Here is a 22,306-nt window from a genome sequence, read left to right on the forward strand (position 1 = left end):
GGTTCAGACAGAAGCAGTCAGGAGAGCCACCACCTGAATAAGAGTTCTGGACAAAGAGGAAAGAGAAAACATTCTAGAACTCAAGGAAGTGGCACTCCCAGTCTGAAAGAATGGGCTGAGGACCCGGCAATAATCATCTGTCTAAAGACACCTCATTGTCAGAACTCAGAGCGATGAGCATAGAGAGAGAATTCCAATGGTTTTTCAAAGAGAAAGAAAAAAAGGTCACTTAGAAAGGTATAAGAATCACCATGGCTTATATCTTCTGCGACATTGGGGACCAGAAGAGCATGGAAAAGGGCCTTGATTCAAAAAAAATGAATGTTAAATAACGTCCAGCTTAGAATTCCATACTCAGCCTTCATTCTGGGATGAACAAGGGGCATTTGAAGACCTACAGAATCCCGAACGTACCTCCCATGCACCCCCTTCTCAGGAAGGTGGTCACAAGGATGGAGACGGGGAATCCACCCCCGGAGAAGAGGACTCCCGGGGATGGAGTAAAGAGAGACGGCTGGATGGCAACCAGCAATTCAGACCGGAGCCCGCTCCCCGTGCCCTCTACCCGCACGATTCTTCTGCATTCAAGTCCTAATTTTTTTTTTTCCCAGCCAGGACTGAACCTGCTCTCAGACGATCTGAGAAACCGTGTGTCTGCGTGGAGCTTTTCCTCTGCAGGGTAGGAGGTTAAATGTGGATCTCTAAGACTGGAACAGCAGCCAAAGCTGTACAAGCAGAGTGTTTAGAAATGCAGGGGGTCAGACCCCCAAGTCAGGGCTCAAAGTGGGGCCTCCGGACAGCGAGGTTCTGCTGGGGAGGTGCTGGAATCCAGGCACCACGCTCGTTTCAAAACAAACCTTTACAAACAAAATACTACTTGAATAATTCAAACAACTTATTTAAATACTTGAGAAAAGGAGGCAAGACTCTGCATTTAAAAAAAAAAACTGAAGTGTAGTCAGTTTACAATGCTTTGTCAATTTCTGGTGTAGAGAATAATGTCTCAGTCTTACATATACATACATATATTCCTTTTCATGCTCTTTTTTCATTCGGTTACTACGAGATTGAATATAGCTCCCCGTGCTAGACAGTAGAAACTTGTTGCTTATCTATTTTATATATAGTAGTTAGTATCTGCAAATCTCGAACTCCCAATTTACCCCTTCCCAAGAGACTGTTTTCATTTTAAAGCTCTGCATTTTAATTTTTTTTTTTAACTGTGAAGGTTGGTAATCAGCAAAAGTCTTTGCCTCTTAAAACAATACTTCTTCATGGACACGAGTATGTTTTCTTAAATTCATTACTCACTAGACACTTCTAGAAACCTGTCATCTCCGGTGGAGACTTTCCACCTGAGGAATTACTTTAACCCCACTGACAGGAGGGTGAATTCCAATGCCAGCAAGCATTCTTAGATGAACATAATAGACTGACCACAATGAATGAAGACGAAACTTTAACTTTTTTTTTTTTTACTTGGGATGCTTTTAGTTGCCATTTATTCTTTCTCTCACCTCACTTTTCACATTTTTCTGTGAAGATAAATCTCTCAGGGATTTATGTGAAAATCCTCATTTCTGAAATTTGATTTATTATTTCAGGGGAACTCCAGCTTTAAACAAAAGCCAAGACATATCATCCAATGTTCTGAAAGTTACAGCTGAGACATGAGCTATTTCAGTTCAAAGAGGGAGAAGATAAATTCAAGTCAGCAAAGAACTAAAGACCAAAAAAAGAAAGGAAAAAAACTTATGAGATTCAGATTTGTGGCAAGAATTGGATATAGGATCAAAACCTCATTACTAAGTTTAAGAGAATACCTGTATTCAGTCATTAATACAAAGAAGGTGATTTAAATTATATACAACTGGTGTTCTCTGGTTTCCAGTTCTTCCTGGTGCAGAGCCGTAACCCAGCTCAGACCACAATCACCAGGAGACCTAAATCACGGGGTTCCACGACGCCTGCCCTTCCAGGTGCCAAGGCTCCGCGAAGTCACCCGCACGGCTTCTGCTGCCACGCTCCCCGTTCAACACGGAGGGAACCAATTTCCAATCAGATCCATCGTCTTCTTTGCCTTTTAGCATCGTCACCACTAATTGCTGAGAAATCAATGGAACTGTTGCTGGGATTGGCTTGATCAATGCACTCCTTTGCTCCACACTGACAACTCATTATTGAACACAAAATCACCCATTCCATCAACCTCTCTGTGGCCATTAGCTCAATTTGACTGGATTAACTGGTTTTACAAAGACCTTTCGAGAAGCTTGAAGGCTGGCGTCTTTGTTGTCTCACGGAGTTAAAAATAAACATGTCTCTTCTTTGCAGAATCCTGCCCTCTAGAAATTAAAATGTCAAATCGAGTTGAGCTCTGGCGAGCAAAGGGCACGTGTATCTTCTTTATTTGCTTTGCCGCTAGGGTTTATTTTAAAATCATACTTTCTTCATTGATGCTGAGTGTTACAAGCTCTTTTCTATTCGAGCCTGGTTTTATTTAGAGAGCCGATCAAGCGGGCCCTCCTCCTCCCGCTCAGCCTTTGTACTTTCCCTTTATGTTAGCGCATTCGGCTCTGAAAAGGATGCTGTTTCCAGGGACTGGATTCTTTCATTCTGAGCAGAACGTCATCAGCTCCCTGGACCGGGCCCCGCAGGCTGTCGACGGTGATGGCCGCATCCAAAAATGGTCCTCTTAGCGTATAATTAACTTTATCTGCTCGGCTGTGGCCAATGATCACTTTTAATTACATGCACTCTCAGCTTTTTTCATTGAATTTCAAAGGCCTGCTATGAGAGGCCCTGATTACAGCTTCCCCGCACACGTCTGAGAGGGGTTTACACTGCGCTCATCTGCGCTCCTGCGAGCATCCTTGCTGCTGGTGGCATCTCATAGGATGCGGACGTCACGGAGAGCAGCCGCTCAGAACGCACCCAGCACCAGCGTTACTGCAGCGTAATGATCGATCCACATAGCGCGCTCCTTCCTCCCTCGCTAAGTGGTACCTTTGCTTAGGAGCATTTTTGAAGAAGTGTGCTTCAGAAACACTCTTATTCCTCAGCTGGTTATCAAGCTTGAGCAATGCGTGCCAACAGGATCTGTGTTCTTTTTGGATCACTGGCACATGGCGGGAAGTGTTAACTCTGTCACAGTAGGACACTTTTCACACAGCCTCACCGTTAGTAGACTGATTTGCTGAACAAATATTTATAGGCTCCTACTGTGTGCCAAGCACGGATCTGGGGGCTGTGGGTGCAGCTAAGTTCACAGAGCTTACGTTCTGGTGGGGCAGGGATGGCGGAAGACAGACAGACAGACAATAAACCGCTAAGTCAGTGATGCTGGCGGCGGCCGGAAGAGCGAGGACGCGAACACATTATGGGAGGAAAGGCTTTTTTCTCGACGGGACGTTTAGGGTAAGGGGGAAATGATGGGGGTGGTTTAGGGTCCTCTTTCAAGGGAGTTAGCTTGTACCAACCATCTTAGCTCCATTAGCAATTCCCTCCCTTCAGAGACAAAGCAGGTATGAAACGTTTTACAGCCTTTTTCCTCTCCAGAGTTGCAACACAAGAGGGTGACGGGAAAAAGCAGGGGTGTTACAACGGGCCTTGTGCATCCACTGACAAAACCGTACATAAGATTGTAAGAGGGGTCATACTCTCCATTCTGATGAATTGCTCAATTTTATAAATATATCCATCTTGTTACCTGTCACACCTCCAGTCCCACCCATTACCCACCTGCACAGGCTGCTCTGGGTAGACACATGACACCCCGTGTGAACTACAGGTGAGTACCCACCACCTGTGGCCTAGGCGAGGCTGTGACGAAAGGGAAGACGGAGGCCACTCAGATTTTCCCTGATCAGAACTGGAATTAGAAACTGATGAGATTCACCCATTAACAGCGGACACAGAAAGCATAGCATGAAGCACAGAGGATGTGCAGACGGAGCAGCCGGGAAAAGTCAGAAAGTTCAGAGCGAGATGAAGCCAAGGCAAGAAGGGGCAGGGAGAAGGGGTTTGTGTCTCAAGGGGCGGGTGGTGTGAGGAAGGGCAGACACACAAAGGGTGGAGCCCCCAAAAGGGACAGACAGGCTGGAATGAATATTCATCAACCCATGCTTTGAAGGGACAGAACCAGGTCAGCCTTAAGTCCAGAATCAGCAGTAAATCTGTCTCTATAAGGCCCACTGAGCTACTGTTTCTGATTTTCCCAAAAGGTCTGGTGCGTGCCTCCCCTACCTCCCCAACCAACATCTGAGACGTGACCACACGCCTGAAATTCCAGTCTCTCTTTTTCCTTCCTTCCTCTCTCCTTTCTTCTTTCCTCCCTTCCTCCCTTCCTTCCACCCATCACAATTATCCTCACAATAAACACTATTCTCTGACAGTCTCAGAGTGAGCCTCTGCCCCCAGGAAGCACAATTTGATAAAACTGAACAAAATCACACACACACTCACCCTTTGACCCAGCAATCCCACTTCTGAAACCCTACCCTGAAACACCTCCACTTGTACAAAAATACACAGGCACAAGCTTAACCATGCAGCACTGAGAACGTACAACACTGAAAATAACTTCAATGCCCAAGTGCAGGAAAGTGGTACCAGACACATGATGAAGAACTAGGCAGCTGTGAAAAAGAATAAAGGAGAGCTTTATGAGCTGATAGGGAGTGATTTCCAGAAATCAAAGGTCATCATTTAACAAAAAAATGATCAAGGAGACTAAGGGAAAAGGCATTTAAAAAGAGATATATTCAAAAGTAACCACAGGACATGAAATATCAAAAGAGAAAAAAAGTGAGTCTCTGATTTTCACTGTCAGCACTCTGGCTAAGCACGACCACAGAACACTCTGGAACACCGTGCTACTGGTCTAGAACACGCAACACCTAAATTCCAATTTCTTTTTAAGATAAACCTGAAAAAACTACACTGGACACTTCAAAAGAGTGTTGTATCCACTACCAGCCAATTCAGCAAAGCAGAGGCACAAGAAAGTGAACTTGGGGAAAGAATTAAATAGTAAATATTTAGTTCATAGCAGCAGTGTTTACAATAGCCAAGATATGGAAACAACCTAAATGTCCATCGACAGATCATTGGATAAAGAAGTTGTGGAATATTTAAACAATGGAATGCTACTCAGCCATAAAAAAGAATCAAATATGCCATTTGCAGCAACATGCATGGACCCTAGATCGTCATACGAAGTCAAGTAAGTCAGAAAGAGCAAGAAAAATACCATATGATACCACTCATATGTGGAATCTAAAAAAGAAAAAGGGGACAAAAATGAACTTATTTACAAAACAGAGACAGATTCGCAGACATAGAAAACAAACTCGTCATTACCAGGGGGAAAGGAGGTGGGGAGGGAATCAATGGAGGGTTCAGGATTTGTAGGTAGTAATTACTATACATAAAATTGATAAACAACAAGGTTTTACTGTACAGCACAGGGAACTAATACCTTATAACAGCCTATGATGAAAAAGAATATGAAAAAGAATATATATATATAGATAGATAGATAGATAGATAGATAAATGAATCACTATGCTGTACACCAGAATTAACACATCATTGTAAACAGACTATACTTACCAAAAAAAAGTTAACCAACAACTACAAAGACGAGAAAAAAAGTAAGTGAACATTTAAACAAGAGCTGTGGTCTGACAGTGGGGAAAGCCAGAACTGTGTTCGGCTTGCTATCATCTACACCGCTTAGCAATTGCTTTTATTTTGATTTTTTTTTTTCAGGGCGCAGGGTGCTGGCTGTGGAGGGAAGGGGGAGGCTCCAGGGTTTAAGGTTTCTGAGGTCTTCTCTCAGGTTGAGCCTTTTCCTCTGAGAAGCCCGGTGAAGGGAACGGAGTGTGGTGTTTCACGTGCTCACCAGCAGAGGGCAGCAGCGCCCACCGAGTCTACAGAGCCCGGCGTGCGGAGGCGCCCTGGCTCCCGGGGCCCCGGGCCGCCTGGCGATCAGGAAATTCAGGAATTCCAGGCGAGGTGGGGGGAGGCGGTGTGCAGCTCGGCCAAGGGAAGGGGTGCACCGGATGGGGGCACTTGATACGAAACACTGCCCATCGGGGCGTCTTCTAAATTTCACAGGAGAAAAATCATAGGAAAGCCCACTCATGTAAAAGCTTAGTATGACCTTCAAAACCCTGCCCCTGATTTTAGTTACAAGTAGAGCAAAAGATCCTTTAAAGATCCATATTCTCAATTTTAGACTTTGATGACTGGAAAGCATAAAAATAATTTACTATTTTCTTCATTTAGTCGACCATATATTGATTCAGCCCCTATGTGATCAATGCAATGTCACATGTCATGGGCAGGGGAAAAAAAAAAAAAAAAAGGCAGCAGATGGGAGACCTAGCAATGGAGAAAAACAACCTAAAAAATCTATTACTAAGAGCCCAAGTCAATGAATTTTTTTAAAGTGAGTTACAGTGATGCCAATGACGTGTTACAAAAATATTATTTACCCACAAAGCAAATTATTAGCATTGACCAGGTGGTCAATGTTTTCGGTGAACGGAAACCGTAGAAAACAGGTGTGGCTGCTTCTGACTTTGTGATTTCTCCGTTTCTGATTTCCTGGGTAAACTAAGTTGTTCAAACTTACAGGGAAACTTTTATTTCTGTTTATATTTCAGATTAGCCCCCAAACAATCATAATAAATGGCACCAAACTCCCACATTTACTTGAGCTGCATACTTCATTAAGCACTCAAAAAACACTAAGTCGTTTCATCTGTACAACAGAGCAGTGAGATAGATACTCTTGTTACTCCATGTTACAGAGGTTCAGAGAGGTTAAGCAGCTTGACCAAGGCCACACAGCTAGTACATGACAGTAGGATTTGAACTCAAGAAGTCTGGATCTGGACCCCAGGCTCCTAGCCATGATAGCCCACTTCCTACTGTCAGACAATTAACCATAGTAGATTTCTCCCCAAGTGCTGAACTTTCATATAGTATTAATTCACTCTTCCTCCCTGATCTGTTACCCTCTACCACTCTAGAGCGACAGATTACCCCATCTTGCCACCTCTTTGCCTTCCCATGAAATGCCACATCACATGAACCTTGAAGCTTAAAAGATAGAATTCTTTTGTTCTTTCATTTCACTTCTTCCTAAAAGAATGTCACATCTCATTCCGAATTTTCTCTTGTATTCTGTTAGTAATTTGAATAACTGTTTTTGTGACTTTTTAACAGAAGCCTAACTTAAAACGCGTAGCTTAAAAATTAATCACCCAAGTTACCCAGACGCACAACATCTGTTATCCACCCCCGCCTCCCCTTTTCCCCAAGGTAATCTTGCCAGGTCATGGAGCGGCTTCCTCTTGTATATGCCCTAAAAAGTCTCCTAAATCTTCCTTTCCATGTCAGTAGCAGCTCCTAATGCTCCTTACCCCCAACCTGGGGCTTTAGTGCAGCCTCTCAACTGGTCTCCAGACCCCCATCCATCCCACAAAACCTCTGATCGGGGTCGTATTTCTTCTTCCGAAACCTTGCGTGGCCTCCCCTGTCTACAAAATTAAGTACTGAATCATTAAGAATTAGTCTTTTCACCCAGGCTCCAACTTGAGTTTTACTGCTCCCTGGTTCACAAGAATACTTCATTCCACAGGCAAACTCATAAAAGCAAGCAGGATGGAGGTTACCAGAGACTGGGGGCGGGAGGGGCTGGGGAGTCAGCGCTTCATGGTTACGAAGTTTCTGTTTGGGGAGATGAACACATTTTGGAAACAGTAGTGAAGGTTATACAACATCGTGACTGTAATTCATGCCACTGAACTGTGTCCTTGCAAATGGTGATGCTGTCAAAGTTTATGTTGTATATATTTTACCACAATAAAAAAAAATTCGGAAAGAAAGTTCACTTCTTTCTAGCACAGCTAGACCAACTGCTTCCTCCTCTCTGAACCCCATGTCGTGTTGGTTTTTAGGTTTACACGGGGCAGGAAAGAAACGATCTCACCACATAATCAACTATTTCTCGAGCCTGGCTCGCTCCTCCTGCTCAGCGAAATGTCACACTAAAAATTTCAGACCGTCTCTAGTGGCTCTTCTTGCTTTTCCGTCACACGTTGATAGGAACATTCTCTTCTTCTCAGTGGGCACAGGCCTTCTAATAAAAGCACACAGAAAGAGTAAAACAAGTTTATGTCGTCGACGCTGCTTTTTGATCAGGTGGAATATCCTCTCCAAGGAGGTTGTGAGTGCTGCGGATCCTCACGCCACGCACCGTGCTCTGGTCTTTCCCTTTTTCAAAAGCAAAGTGGCTGGGAGATTTCCTAGACCATGGACAACAGCCAAATGTCTGAAATGTTTAAGCATTCCTCTCCCTTTTTTTTAAATGGCGAACACTGATTCCATACATTCAGCTTGATTTTAGGGAAAAATAATTTAGCGCTTCATCTGCTTAAAAGGATGCTACAGCTACCATGCAACAGCTTTACTGTCACTGTGGGATCTCTGAATTTGAAGAGTTCACATGTCTAGAGGAAGAATCTTAAGCAAGCTTTGCTCGCAGGAATCAACACTCAGAGAGGGATGAGGAGGGATTCTGGGAACACGGCGCAGGGAAAGCGACTCCCTTTGTCTCCATGCTCACCTCCCTCTGTCTGCATCGCCTGAGGTCCTCCTGCAGACGCTGGAGGACAGCAGCCCCCCCCACCATGTGAGGCTCTGTGGGAGCCCTGGTGGAGAAAACCGGGGGAAGTATTTCCCCCTGTGGGCTGGGCAGGTCGCTGGAGCCCAGATTTGGAAAGAGCGAGGATGAGGACTAGATAGTGGCAGATGCTGGAAAGACTGACCCGCAGTTATCTGGGATTCTTGTCACTTGAGGTGACATGGATGGTGCCACCTGGCATTGTGCAAGGTGATGGCCCTGGCTGGTACTGCTCCCCCAACCCAAGCCATCAAAGCGCAGCCACCCTCCACCAACAGGCACAGAGAAAAACTCAGAAGGGCCTGAGACTTCTCACCTGCCACTCTAACACAGCAGGGTAGCATCTAATACAGGACTGTGACCTAAGAATCCTATACCCCCCCCCAAGATATCCTCCACCTGTCAGGTTGAAAGAAAGATATTTGAAGATAAGCAAATAGCCAGAATCTACGATCCCCAAATACCCCTTTCCAAGGAAATAATTACAAGTCAAAGCTAACCACAGAGGCACCAGAAGAGAGATCTTAAGATGGAAGAAGATGGATAAGAGAGGTCAAAATCCCTCAACAGGACTTATCAGGCCGTTCTGCAAACACAAAGCTGACATCTCGTAAAGCAATGTAACAGAACATTTATGCACCAAACTCTGTAAACTAGAAGCATAAAGCAAGAAAGATTACAAATTCAAGAACTATTTGATGAAATTACTGTCATAATCGGAGTCTCCTAGATATCTCCCTTAGACAACATATCCAGCAGGAAAAAAAAAAAAAAGAACAAAGAGGAAGTAAAAAAACCCCACAGTTAATAAACTTGATGTAACTGGTACTTATATTACCTTACATCCATTCTGAGGGAATGCACGTTATTTTCAAAGGTCTGGAAATATCTATTAGAAGTTATCAGAAAGAAGTAACGTAAGTCCACAATTAAAACCTTGAAAATTCAAAAGCATTGAGATTTTATATGTCCCAACTCTTCAATTCATAATCGAATAAAATTAGACATGAGTTTAAGATGGCCAGCTTTAAAATGGCCCAAATCTTATCCATTCGGAGGCTAAAAAGGAGCTGTTGACAAGCTGTGGATTAAAAAGGAACTCAAAAAGAACAGCGACCAGGTGTCTGGAAGGCAACAGAAAGTGACACCCTGCACGCGAAACCCATAAGGCACAGTGAGACCCACGCTCAGAGTTCACGGTCTTCACTGCCTTCATGGCTAAAGAAAAAGACCAAGGGGTGCTAATAATTCACTTTTGTAACTTCCTAAAGTGAACAACAAGAGGAACCCAAAGAAATGAGGGCGAGGGATAAAATAAAGATAAAATCCCAAAGTAATAAGGTAACGTAAGCAGATAGCAGAGGATAAATACATCCAAATGTTGCTTCTTGGCAAAGACTCAACAAAACAGACAAACCCCTTCACATCCCGATTCAGGGAAGAGACAGCAAGAGAGATAAGGAGATGTGAGCAAATGTAGGTCAGACTAGAAAGGAGAAATAACCACAGAGACAGAAGGGATGAAAATAATTTAAGAGAACCAAATCATCAATTCTGCAGCAACAGTTTTCAAAATTTGAAAGGATGAATTCCTAGCCGTATGATATAATATGAAAATGGACCCCAGGGAAAAAGTTTAAAATTTTGAATTGTCAAAGAGAAGTTGGAGATATTGAGAAAAGATCTGTCATACATGCTTTTAAAAGCTATAAATGTTTGAGAGGTATGAGAGATGGTTGACTATGGACTTTGCAGATTAAATATTTGGGGATTATCACTAATTTTCCTTGCTGTCACAAGTTAAGTAGGACAAAGCACTTATTCTTCAAAGTTTCATGCTAAAATAATTAAGGATGAAAGATCATGGCATCACACACACACGAATATGACAATGTCATTATAAACTACAGTAATCCAAACAGTGTGCTACTGTTGTAAAGACAAAGGAGTAGCCTAGATGGTCCATGAACACAAACATACCCATAGACACAATTGATTTTTGACAAAGGTGCAAAGACAATGCGACCAACGGTGACTTTTCAACAAACGATGCTGCAAAAATTGGATATCTGAATGCAAAAATGTGAACTTGGATTCCCACCTCTCAATACGTTAAAATCCAAGACCATAAAACTGCTGGAAGAGACTATAGGAGAAAAATCTTTGTGACCGTAGGTTAGACAAAGATCGATTAGACAGAACATCCAAGTCCGTAAAATGTTCTTTTATTTATACATTGGATTTCATTAAAATGTAAAATCTCTGGCCTTCAAAAGACACTGATAAAAGACCGAGAAGACAAGCCAGAGCTGAGGAGAAACTCTCTGGAGAGTGTATATCAGATAAAAGACTTGGATGCAGATTATACCCCAAACTCTCAAAACTCAATAAGAAGAAAGCTAACAACACAATGAAAGATGGGCAAAAGATGTTGAACAGACACATCACCGAAGACGATATGTCCAGATGGCAAATGAGCACAGGAAGAAATGTTCCCCACCATTACCAGTTAGGGACGTGCAAACTAAAAGCTCAGGAGATACCTGTCACAATGGCCACCATTAAAAAGGTTGCTCATTGCCAAGGGGTGGTCAGGATGTGGAGGAATTGGGACGCTAATCCACTGCTGATGTTACAACACTTCAGCAAAGAGTTCGCTACATTCTTAAGACGTTAACCGTAGTATCCCACAATTCTAGATATTTACCCAAGGGAATAGGAAATATACGTCCATTCAAAAACGCATGTACAGCTATTTATAGAAGCTCTATTTGTAATAGCCCAAAACTGGAAATGACCCAAATGTTCATCAACAGATAAATAAATTTCAGTATATACATTACAGTGGACTATGACTCACCGATAAAAAGGAACGTGCCTACAAAAAGCATGGACGATTGTGCTGAGCGAAAGGAGCCAATCACAGAAGACCACATATTAAATGAGGCCATTTATGTGCTAAGTCCAGAACATGAACATTTATAGGGAAAAAAGTAGATTCTGATGCTTAGGGCTGGGGGGATAGGGAAGCTGGGGGTGGTGATCAATGCCTTGTATCTGCTGTTTCCTTCTTAACCTCCAGGGTCTGATTCCACAGGCATTGTATTAACTAAGGCTTTGGGCTTGTAAGCCACAGAAGTGGACGCTGGTGGCCTTAAGCAAAAAAGCAAATATATTTGAGGGAGCTGTGGATGCTCGCAGGATGCAAGGGAAGCCCGGGACCAGCTTCCTTGTGGGAGCTCCAAGGAACCCCAGCCATCTGGCCAGTTACTCCACGGAGTGGTAGTTGGGATGACATAGCTCCAGCGTCTGTCCTTCCTTACATCCCTTCCCTCGTGATTCAAAAACATGGGAGAATCCAACTGGTCCAGCTGGTCCCACACTTATCCTTGGCAAGGCAAGCATCCTGATGCACAGTCCTCCAGGACCACTCGCTTTGGGGGAAAAGTCTTTCTTCCAAAAGGTACCACGGTGTGTCACTAGCAGAAGAGGGGACAGTGCTAGAGAGGGCGGAGCTGTCAGCTTTCTGTCTGGGGCCTTTTCACGATTAGATGATGAGTGTTTTCACGGGGGGGGGGGGGATCGCACTCAAGTTCGACTCAGTAAGCCTGGGTGCGACAGTTGTGGCATTATGCTGCAAATTAATAGTAAGAGCCAAATCGTCCAATGACATCTACCTCTGAATCTCTTCCTGACTGACGTGGTTGGAATTCAACTCGGTCATTCTTGGGCAGGAGGGTGGGGGGTGGGGGAAGGAGTGGAGCTCTGTGTCTAGGCTGGGGCTTGCTGCACACTGAGCCAGGTGTTCTGGTCTTGGAGAATTTTCTTTGCCCATAGGTCTTCCGATTTTTCTTTTTTTTTTTTTTTTTTTGGTTCTTTTTGAGGGGGATAGGTAGATTGATTGATTGATTGATTGATTGATTTTAGTGGAGGTACTAGGGATTGAACCCAGGATCTTGTGCATGCCAAGCACAGACTCTTCCACTGAGCTATACCCTCCCCTCTTTCCATCACTTTCTGAACACCACCACCCAAGTCATTCAGCTTCCTTCCCTCTTCCTAAAGTAATTCCTCAGTGAACTGAAGCTTCTGGAGAAAAGCCAGGGAGGGAGGCTATTCTCAGGCAATTTCCACATAACGTTCTGAATGTAAACCTCTCTGGTCACCGTGCACGTTTCCCAGGGCTGCCGAAACAAAGCACCGCAGACCGGGGGAGCTTAAGGAATGGAAATGTATCTCCTTGTCACTCTGGAGGCCGGAAGTCTTAGATCAAAGTGTTGGCAGCATTAATTTCTTCCACTTGGCCTGTAGATAGGGTGCCTGTGTCTTCACATGGCCTTTCCTCGGTCTGTGTCTGTGTCCCAACTGCCTCTTTGTGTAAGGACAACAGTCATTGTTGTACGGGCCATCATATGACCTCACTTCACTTTAATTACCTCTTTAAAGGCCCATCACCATATATAGTCCCATTCTGAAGCCTTGGGGGCTAGGATTTCAACGTATCAATTGGGGGCGGGGAGGACACCATTCAATCCACAACACAATGGAAATTCGTAGGGAAAATTATTCTGGAGCAGGGAAGGAAGAAAGAAGAAATATGGCAGCAACACAAACCCACGTGCCTCAGTGACTTAGCCAGGTGCATTCTCTTACTGGGCCAGCAGTCACCTAGCCCTCTAACCTGTGGACTCCACTTCCTCCTTGTACTGGCTTTCCGCACTATTAGCCAAATCAGGAAGATGCAAATGTGTCTGCTGTGGTCGATGCTTGTACGTTCGGCACTTAGAGGAAGGTGTGGGCAGAGGAGTTAAGCCTGGTTACGTTACTAGTCAACTATAATCCTGATGCCTTAAAGACTCACAGAAACTCTTTGCAAGTCGGTTCTAAACCACATGCACTTATTCAGCCAGCGAAACTAGACCACACTTGGGTTAGCAGCCCATGACCCAGGGTCCCGCTTTCTGGAGTCCTGCTTACATGCGAATCCTGGTTCTGCTGCTTATGGACTGGGTGGCCTTGGACAAAGTCACCTCCTGAGGCTTCCGATTTCCTGTCTATAAAATGGGTATAATGATATCGCCCGATCCTTCGTGCTACCGTGCTGATCCCAAGTGATACCACACGAAAAGTGCTTAGAACAGGGTCTGGTCCATATTAAGTGAGTGCCCGAGATATGTCAGCTGCTTTTTGATACGTGGCAGCCAAGAAGTTTCAAAATTCTACCTTAAATATTTATAATCACCTGATGACTTGAGGGAGCTGCTTTATTCTCAAAGTTGCTATTAAATATAGAAATAAATACGTCTGCAGCTATCCGAACACCAGATCTGTGAAGACCTCATCCATTTAAAATGAGAGCAGTCCTGGGAGCAGCTGAAAGAGCCATCTCAGAGTACTTTTTATAATACACAGTGATCTGCGGACCATCACTTCACCCTTATAGACGCTTGCTTTACATACACGTCTAGCTGCCTTGCCTCTTGGGTTTTCCAGAAGCAGCAAATTAGAAAGTAAGGGAGGAAAATGCTTAGAAGCAGCCACGCTGACAGGAGCGAGAAGTGACAGGTGACAGTTTGTCAGCTGAGGAAGAGGCAAGAAAATTAAAAAGCCGACCAAACAGTCCCACAGAGCTCAGTAACCCCAAGGGCCTCCCTGCACGGCACAATGATTGATGCTCTCAAGGATGACCCGAAGACCTGCGTGCCTCGCCGTGGTAATGGCCTCTCCATCCACTCAGCTGCCCAGGCTAGAAAATCAGCTCCCTCCTCTCTCTTAACTCCTGCATCTAGCTGGTCCCCAAGTCCTAGCAATTCCCTCTCAAATGGATCTTGAGGCTCTGGTGTGCCTCAGGATGTCCTGAAATATTAACCCACGGTTTCCAAAGCTCTACCTTACCATCACTTGCTGAACAATTGGGTGAGAGACTTCCACCTGGCCTCCCAGCCTCCCTGCCTCCAGCCTCACTGTCTGAGGACGGTACCAACACGCGGGGTCAGGGACACACTCAGAGCTGCTGAGTGCCTGTCACACGTCAACCAGCATACACTTGTTGTCTGTTCTGCTCAAAACCTGACGCCTCTTAACACAGGCACAAAGTTGCTATTTTCAGTTATTTTAGAAAATCAGACCAAGAAGATGTATTTGGAGTGAATTAGACAAAGCGAGGTCATTAGCTTGATCATTCAGACCCCACATACCACTCTCCCTTCAACTGTATAGTTAATTGAAGGCAGACTAAAAGAGGGAAGTGTGTGGCTTGCAACAGCCTTTAATTCTTCACTATGAACAGACCAAGGTTTGGTTTCCGTCTGTTCCTGTATCTCACTTTATCCTTCCCTTCTTACGCCGCCATGGACTTGAGGAAACATTAACCTGGTGGGTTCTCCTTCCGCAAATGTGACGTCTGTACATCGGCTTCCTTCGGATCCGTCTCAAGCCCTCCACTGTAGCTGGAATGCAGGGTCAAGCTGTGCTGGGTGGTGCTCGGCGTTGGCTGTGAGAGCTGCTTTTGTCAGTGACAGCGAGCTGGGATGTGACTGTCTGGTGTTGCAGGAATCACTGACTTCCCTGTGCAGGAAGATGCAGTGTCCAAGTTCACATCTGGGTTATTATTTCCCACTCAGTTTATCCAAGGCTGAACTCGAGAAGAGCCATGAACCCAAATGCCGCAAAGAATTTAAGATCCATATCTGAAGACAATCATTGTTTTCCCTTTGACTCTGAAACTGAATGCAAATGTGCTTAGTGCCTTTAATGCAGGCATTTCTAACAATCAGCACCCTCCTGATCATTAGGTCGATAAAGTGCCTTCTAATTACGAATCTTCAATGGAGTATTTTGCTTGCACTGAATCAATTTTAGCTCAAAAACCCTTGAATGAGGATATTAGTTGCCTCCATTTGTCCTGATTGTGCTGGGGAGCACCCTTCATTAACAACTGCCCGTCATTAACAAAATACTGCTATTCACGCACGGTCATCATCTCTGCTGCCTGCACGTGGGTGGCTGTCCTGGATTTTCGTCTGTGGTGTGTCTTCCCCAGACTCGCTGAGAATCTCACCAGTCTCAGCGGTACCGCGTCAACAGCGCTCAGTGTCTTGTTCTGATGAATCTCTCGGTCACCAAGCAGCACCCCAAACGGCCACGTCGCACTGCCCAGGGACAGACTGCCCTTCCACGGTGACACTTGCCCCGCCACGTCTCCGAGCTTGGAGGTGCGTGTCAGGGAATGTCACAGAGCCACGTGAGAGAGAGCACTGCCTCCCTGCCAAGGCAGAGCGGAGGGCGGGCGCAGTCCCACAGACAATTCAGCAACCGAGAAGAGGAGATTTTATTCTTAATACCTATTCACCCCCCACCACCCACTCTCAGCCTTCCCTCCATCTCCAGGGATAGTACCTATTCAAACTCCAGCCTTCTTCTGATTTATTTTAATCTGTGATGTGCTCATTCTGAGCAAAAGACCGAAAGAACATGAGAATGCTTCTGCTTCGTTGGTTTTTTTTTCCTTCTTCTAGCACTTTGGGCCAATTTTACTTTTATATGGAATAGAAATTGATGCAGATAAAACACTTTCGCTTAGAATTGTCAGTTTTTTTTTTTTTTAAGTGTGACTTGTGAGCGAGGTTGGTCAAATAACAGCACAGATCAGCTTGGAGCACTTTCAAACTTTTCAGACATTTAGAAGACAACTGGTTTTTGTATGTCTCCATGAACAATTCCTTTTCATCCTGTCTCTTTCCCTCTTTTTAGCTGTTTCCTCTTCTGAGCCTTTTATAAACAATCTAGAACACAGGTAAGTGAACACCAGAGAAATCTGCGTCTCCACCTCCTCTGAAAGCCAAAGGAAACGGTCTCTTTGTAACATTTCTTTTAAAAGATACTAAGAAAATAACATTTAATTTTTTTCTCATTGCATTTCTTACTATTACCCCAGAGAAGAAAATTAAAATTGTCTGTAATCCTAGAGATAATTTGCTGTGACCATGCTAGCGCAGAGCCACCTAGACTCTGAAAAACACAGGGAATGGGGGTAAAAGCTTTCCAGGCAAATTTAATGATAAAAACGAAGCCAAGGGCTGGTAGCAGATTGAAAAGAGTTCCAACAGTCAAATAAAAATCACTTTAAAATGAACTTAAAAAGCTGGGGCCAATTCTGATGGAGCTGTCTGGGAAGGTTCTCGAAAATACACAATTCCAAGCTTCTTATATGGTATTTATGCTAAATATTCCATAATGAAGGTGGAAAGGCCTAACCCCCAAGGAGTGACAAGTTTAGAAACCTGCAAGAAGACTAGGTTTGTGTAACAGGAGCAGAAATTGATGTCCTCTAAGAAACGGACAACTGGGAATTATTTTTAAGGATTCTACATCCATGAATTACCATAAAGCAACTTCTTTTATATTTTTGGTCACTGCTCTCCTGACAATTACGATCTCTAAGGGTAGATATACCGCCTTTCTGTTGCAGATCTAGAGTGTGTCAACTTTTTCTGTCTTTGGACAATTAAAACAGCAAGTTGGAAATATGAATACTTGGCTAAAATTGGTGAGAAATAGCCGGTCCTTTTACATTTTCGGGAGCCAGGGTGCTGGACATATGCCCTAGGATAGAAGTCTTTTCCAAGGAGAGACAGAGGTTTCAGAAGAGGCTCACCGATGAAAGACTTTGCCCAGATATCTTTTGGTGGGTACCAGTAGCCCAGGCTAGAAAAGAATACCAGCATTTTACATACATTTTATATTTCAGGTAACATTTCCACCACTAATTTACAGAAACAAATAAAGATTGTAATTCACGATTGGCTCCATGTGGGAAGCCCGTATGAATACAAAGAGGAAAATTTTAAGAGGCCTATGGGCTGTTTTGAACTGCACCATGCTCCATGATTTCACACATTTGCAGACATCAGTGTCACTGCCTCTGTGCAGTAGTAGTCTCTCTCCTCCTTAGGGCTGCCATGGGCTAGCACAGAGCAAGAGAACCCACGGATGTGGGTGTTAACCCACCTGACCAGCCGAAGTAGAAGAGAACCAAGCAGAAGTGGGATCCCACAGGGCTGGGGCAAAAACCAGCAGTCTGCCAGAAAATGCACATCAAAAGCCATTGAAATCGCTACTCAAGTCTCCTAAGAAACATCTAACAGAAGCGAACATTTTTAGTGCAAAGCGAATTTCCCTTAAAAAGCCTCTCTGGATCATGCTCCACTTTCGAACTCTTTCATACTCTTGCTGGTGACTTTTATCAAAACACCGTCTTCTCTCTCCTCTTCCTCTGCCCGCATCCAGACCCACAGGGCTCTTCAACCTCTGCCGTCCCTGTCTTTGCTCCCTGCCTTTCTTTTCTTTTCTTTTTTTAATTCTTATTTTTTATTGCCGGGTAGTCAATTTACAATGTTAGTTTCAGGTGTACAGCAAAGCGATTCAGTTATGCATATACATACATACGTACATACATATGTTTTCACATATACATTACGATACATAAAATAGACAAACAACAAGGACCCACTGTCTAGCACAGGGAACTATATTCGATTTCTTGTAATGAGCCGTAATGGGAATGAAACTGCCTTTCTTTCTTTCTCTTTATCATCTGAATCCACGTGCCCTCTCTTGCGTCTCTGTCTTTTGGTTTTCAGTTCTCCCATTAACAGGAATCCGCACCACAGAGCAGAGTCTGCAAGCTGACCAAGCCATCCAAAAGCGAGAATCCAAGAAACCCTCCCTCTTGGATGCAACTAACAGGCACAAAACTGTCAGCTTATAGACTCAGAGGCACGCCTGTTTCCTACGAATGTTTGAAAAAGCCAACGTTCTTTCCACCAGCTCCTTGCTCCAAAGACTCTGTTCTCAGAGAGAAATGCTCTATGCCTTTGAAGAAGGCATCCCTTTGCACTTACCTGTCTTCTTCTATATTTCATCTGATTTATTTATGAAGCATTTCGTGCTGGGTGACCAAGATGAACAAGGCACATGGTAAAATGGTGACACATTCAAATGGCTGCGAGACTCTTCGGCATTCTTTTATCTTTATACTCAGGACACGGGCAACATACCATGTAAATTACTCAGATGGGGGAAGGCATCTAGAAAAATAAGAAATCTGAGTTAGAACATGAAGAAAGGACATGGGCGGGAAAAGTGTTCTCGACAGAAGGAACAGCATTTGCAAAATCTCTCCTCTGTAACACAAGGAACAAAAGCACGGAGGGACATGAGAACTACCCTCCGGTGTTTCGAGGGCATGAGTGTGGAAGACAGAGCAGCCTTGGTCTGAGTTATTGCAGGGCTGAGAAATGGGATAAACTGGCAGGAGTAAAAGATGCCAAATTGACTCACTCTGAAAAAGAACCTTCCATTCTTTTGGGGGAGGAGATAATTAAGTTTATTTATTTATTTACTTATTTATTTTCATGGAGGAACTGGAGATTGACCCCAGGACCTCATGCATGCTAAGCACGCACTCCACCACAGAGCTATACGGATCCCCACCAAAAGCACTTTCTTATACATGGAACAACCCAATGACAGTGATAATAATAGAAAATATTTATGCTTATTATTATAGACCAAGCACTGTTCTTAGTGACATATATCCTTTATGAATAAATATATATATGTACAATTAATCTTCATAACAACCCTCTGCTATCATCAGCCTCAATTTACAGGCACAGAAGTTGAGGCACAGAGATGTCAGGTAATATACCTCAAGTGCCACAGCTGGTGGCCCCTGGACTTGGACCCAGGCAGTCTGGCTCTAGCATCTGCGTTCTGAGCTAGTCCTCAGTACTGCCGGTGCAAAAGCACATGTCCCATCCGCCAAGGCTTCCAAGTAAACCCTGGGTGGTCCGTCCGCTGTACAGCCCTTGAAGTTTCCCGCACTGAATGGGAGGCTGGGTTACATCACTCCTAAGAACCGTTTCACCTCTCAGCCTGTGAGGCTGGGAACTCCTCCCCAATTTCCCTGAAAGGTTCATACCTCATCACCACACTCCTCAAAGTCTCCCTTCCTTCCTCCACAATTCAAGATCCCCCAAACTGCGGTGCTATAGATCAACTCAGCCTTTCTGAACAGTCTTCCCGCCTTCCCCTCCTGCCTCTCGGTTTCTCTCCCTGTCCCCACCCCTCCCCACAACGGCGTCACCGAGGTCTAGAAATCAGTGTGGCGAAGACAGGGTTTACCTCTGAGAGCATGGGGAGAGATGCTCAGGGAAGTAACACGAGGGTCGTGCAGAGATTAACAGGACCCTTTCCAGGGCAGGGCAGGGCCCCTCTGTGGACATATTCCTACTGTGATGAAGAGCATCTCAGGTTTTGAGGGCAGAGCAAGGGGACGGACACGGAGGAAAATGTGAGATCTGTGCGCCAAGTGGGGCCACTCAGGCCTGGAGAGCTTTTCTGCTGAAGGGTCTCTCAGCCTTGGCTCGCACACGGGGGCCACCTCCCCTGCGTCCACAGAACCAGAAGAGACTGCAGACATTTCTGTTTGTCGTGGGAAGAGCTGGTGGCGCCTAAATGACTCGAATTAAGCATTCTCCTGGCTGCAAGCGCTTCAAGTTCTAATTTTAAGATTAAGAACGTTTCCCAAAATGTATCTCCCAGACGGCTGGCTTCAGACGTTGTGTCCCAGACACACCATTTTGTGGCACAGGCTAAATCGCGTTAGAGGAATGACTCCATCCTGAAGCCTGGCCAAGTCAGCAACAGTGACTGATGAAGCCAGGATGGCCACCGTCTGAATACCATGCTTCAGACCCGACTCACTGTCCTTTTAACCTTGTCGTCTTTGTGGCTAATGCCCCTTCGCCTGACAGCCCCTCCCTCAAATAATAAATGTCAGAGGAGATGAAAACGGATCGTCTCTGCTTCAGTCCAACGAAGCAAGAGGCAGCTACGTTGCGATCTGGACCCTAGGCTGGGCTCACATCTGTCCCTGGATCTTGGGCGCGTGTGGTCAGTCACTTTGCACTCTCCTTACAGCAAGCCATGCTGGCCCTCTCTGCTCTGCTCGACTTGCCGAGGCCCGCAGCATGACACACCGAGCAAAAGAGACCTGCAGATAGCAGGATGCCTGGATGCCTGCTTTTGGAACGCAAAAGCCAGAACCACAGAAAGACAACTTCTGTGATGTAAATTCCAGGACGCCCACTGATCTTGTCTTTTCTGCTTGTAAATAGATAACCTGAATCAAAAGGTCCCTCTAGAACGCTAAACGAGTCCCCACCTTTCTGCTGACACCATCATTAAAGGGTGTAATCAGGTGGGAAACCCCACTCCCCCAAAAAGGAGCAGAAATCAAAGCCAGAGAGGTTGCCACTTACTAGTAAGTTTTCCTACCTCAAAAAAAAAAAAAAAAAAAGAAAGAAAGAAAAAAAAAATAGTAACATAGGTTACACAGGAAAATATAATTTTTTTCTCCCTTAAGAGAAATAGAAAAGAAATTCAACCCGGTCAGAGGGGAAGGATGCAGATGAGGGGCTCACCTGTTTATCTAAACAGAGGATGGGGGCAGGGGTGGGATGAGCGCGGAGGAAAAGCAAGCAACATGAGATCACACAGCCGGACTATAAGAAAGGGGGGAAATGGTAAAAGAGCCTGAAGTTCTTCTTTAAGAATTCCTTCTCAGCTGAGTGGAGCCAGGATTTCCTGTAATTATCTGGCCATGGGCTGGCAGGGCTCTTCAGTGGGACTTCTCTTCAGAGAAGGGAGACAGGGATGAGGGTGTTGGGCCCTGGCTGGGTTCTGTCTTGACAGCAAGACCAATGTCACCAGATCTCACTGAAGCCACAGGACAGGCTGGCCTCAGAGACGAAGCTTGGGTGTCCTTGATAATAGCTAAAAGACTTTTTGGTGGGCAAAACCATTTTCCAGGACCCTGCTCGTCCATAAGCCAGAAAGATGAGTGTGTGATGCTGAAAAGCCAGCTCCGCCTTGGGTTGACATGGCAACACAGCCTCGGCTTCCTTCTGCTTTCCATGCTTCCGTGCTCGTCTGTGAAAAGGAGCAGCCCTTGTAGACAGAAGAAAGTGAAAAACTGGGGAAACCTTTCTTTGGGCACAATGGAAGCAGGGTGAGAGGGGAGGAGAGAGAGAAACAAAAAACGGGCCACAGAATGGGAGATCTAAATAAAACCCAGGGCCCAGCAAGGCCACTTGAAAAAGAGAGGAAGAGATAGCAACACTGATGGAAAGGATGGTGACACTGAAAACTACAGGAAAGAGCAACCAGGGAGAGAAGGTAGCTCGGACTGCTGTAAATTTATCATTCTTGATATTCTGCAAGTGATCATGTGGCATCTTGCAATCATGGGCCAAGCTAACAGGCAAAGTTGCTTACAATCATACCACCTCTGGGTGTCACGAGTGCACAAAACTCTTGTTACAAGCTTTTCAACCACAAACCCTAGTATCTGCATTTCATTTGCTGCCCACTGAGGGACATCCCCACCCAGCTGCCCCCCATCACTATAATAGCAAAGGCTTCTGCCATGATTTGCCCTGGTTCCTGCTGGTTCCTGACCCGCCCTGGTGCTTCTCCAGGTGGCCCTACACCACACGGTGTGGCCCCTCCTCTTGGGGACAGGGAGTTATAAACTCTGCTTTCAAA

The 22,306-nt window shown here is 44.9% G+C and overlaps 1 long non-coding RNA gene across 1 annotated transcript in view; it reads right to left on the minus strand.

Moving 5' to 3' along the window:
* LOC140686593 (uncharacterized) overlaps positions 1 to 22,306 on the minus strand; it is a 28,855-nt gene that overhangs the window by 1,462 nt on the left and 5,087 nt on the right. The window contains exon 2 of the long non-coding RNA XR_012060427.1: positions 18,598 to 18,783. This is a non-coding gene — a long non-coding RNA (uncharacterized lncRNA). The remainder of the gene's footprint in view (positions 1 to 18,597; positions 18,784 to 22,306) is intronic.

The sequence above is a fragment of the Vicugna pacos genome, chromosome 17 (assembly GCF_048564905.1).
Source record: "Vicugna pacos chromosome 17, VicPac4, whole genome shotgun sequence".
NCBI lineage: Eukaryota > Metazoa > Chordata > Mammalia > Artiodactyla > Camelidae > Vicugna > Vicugna pacos.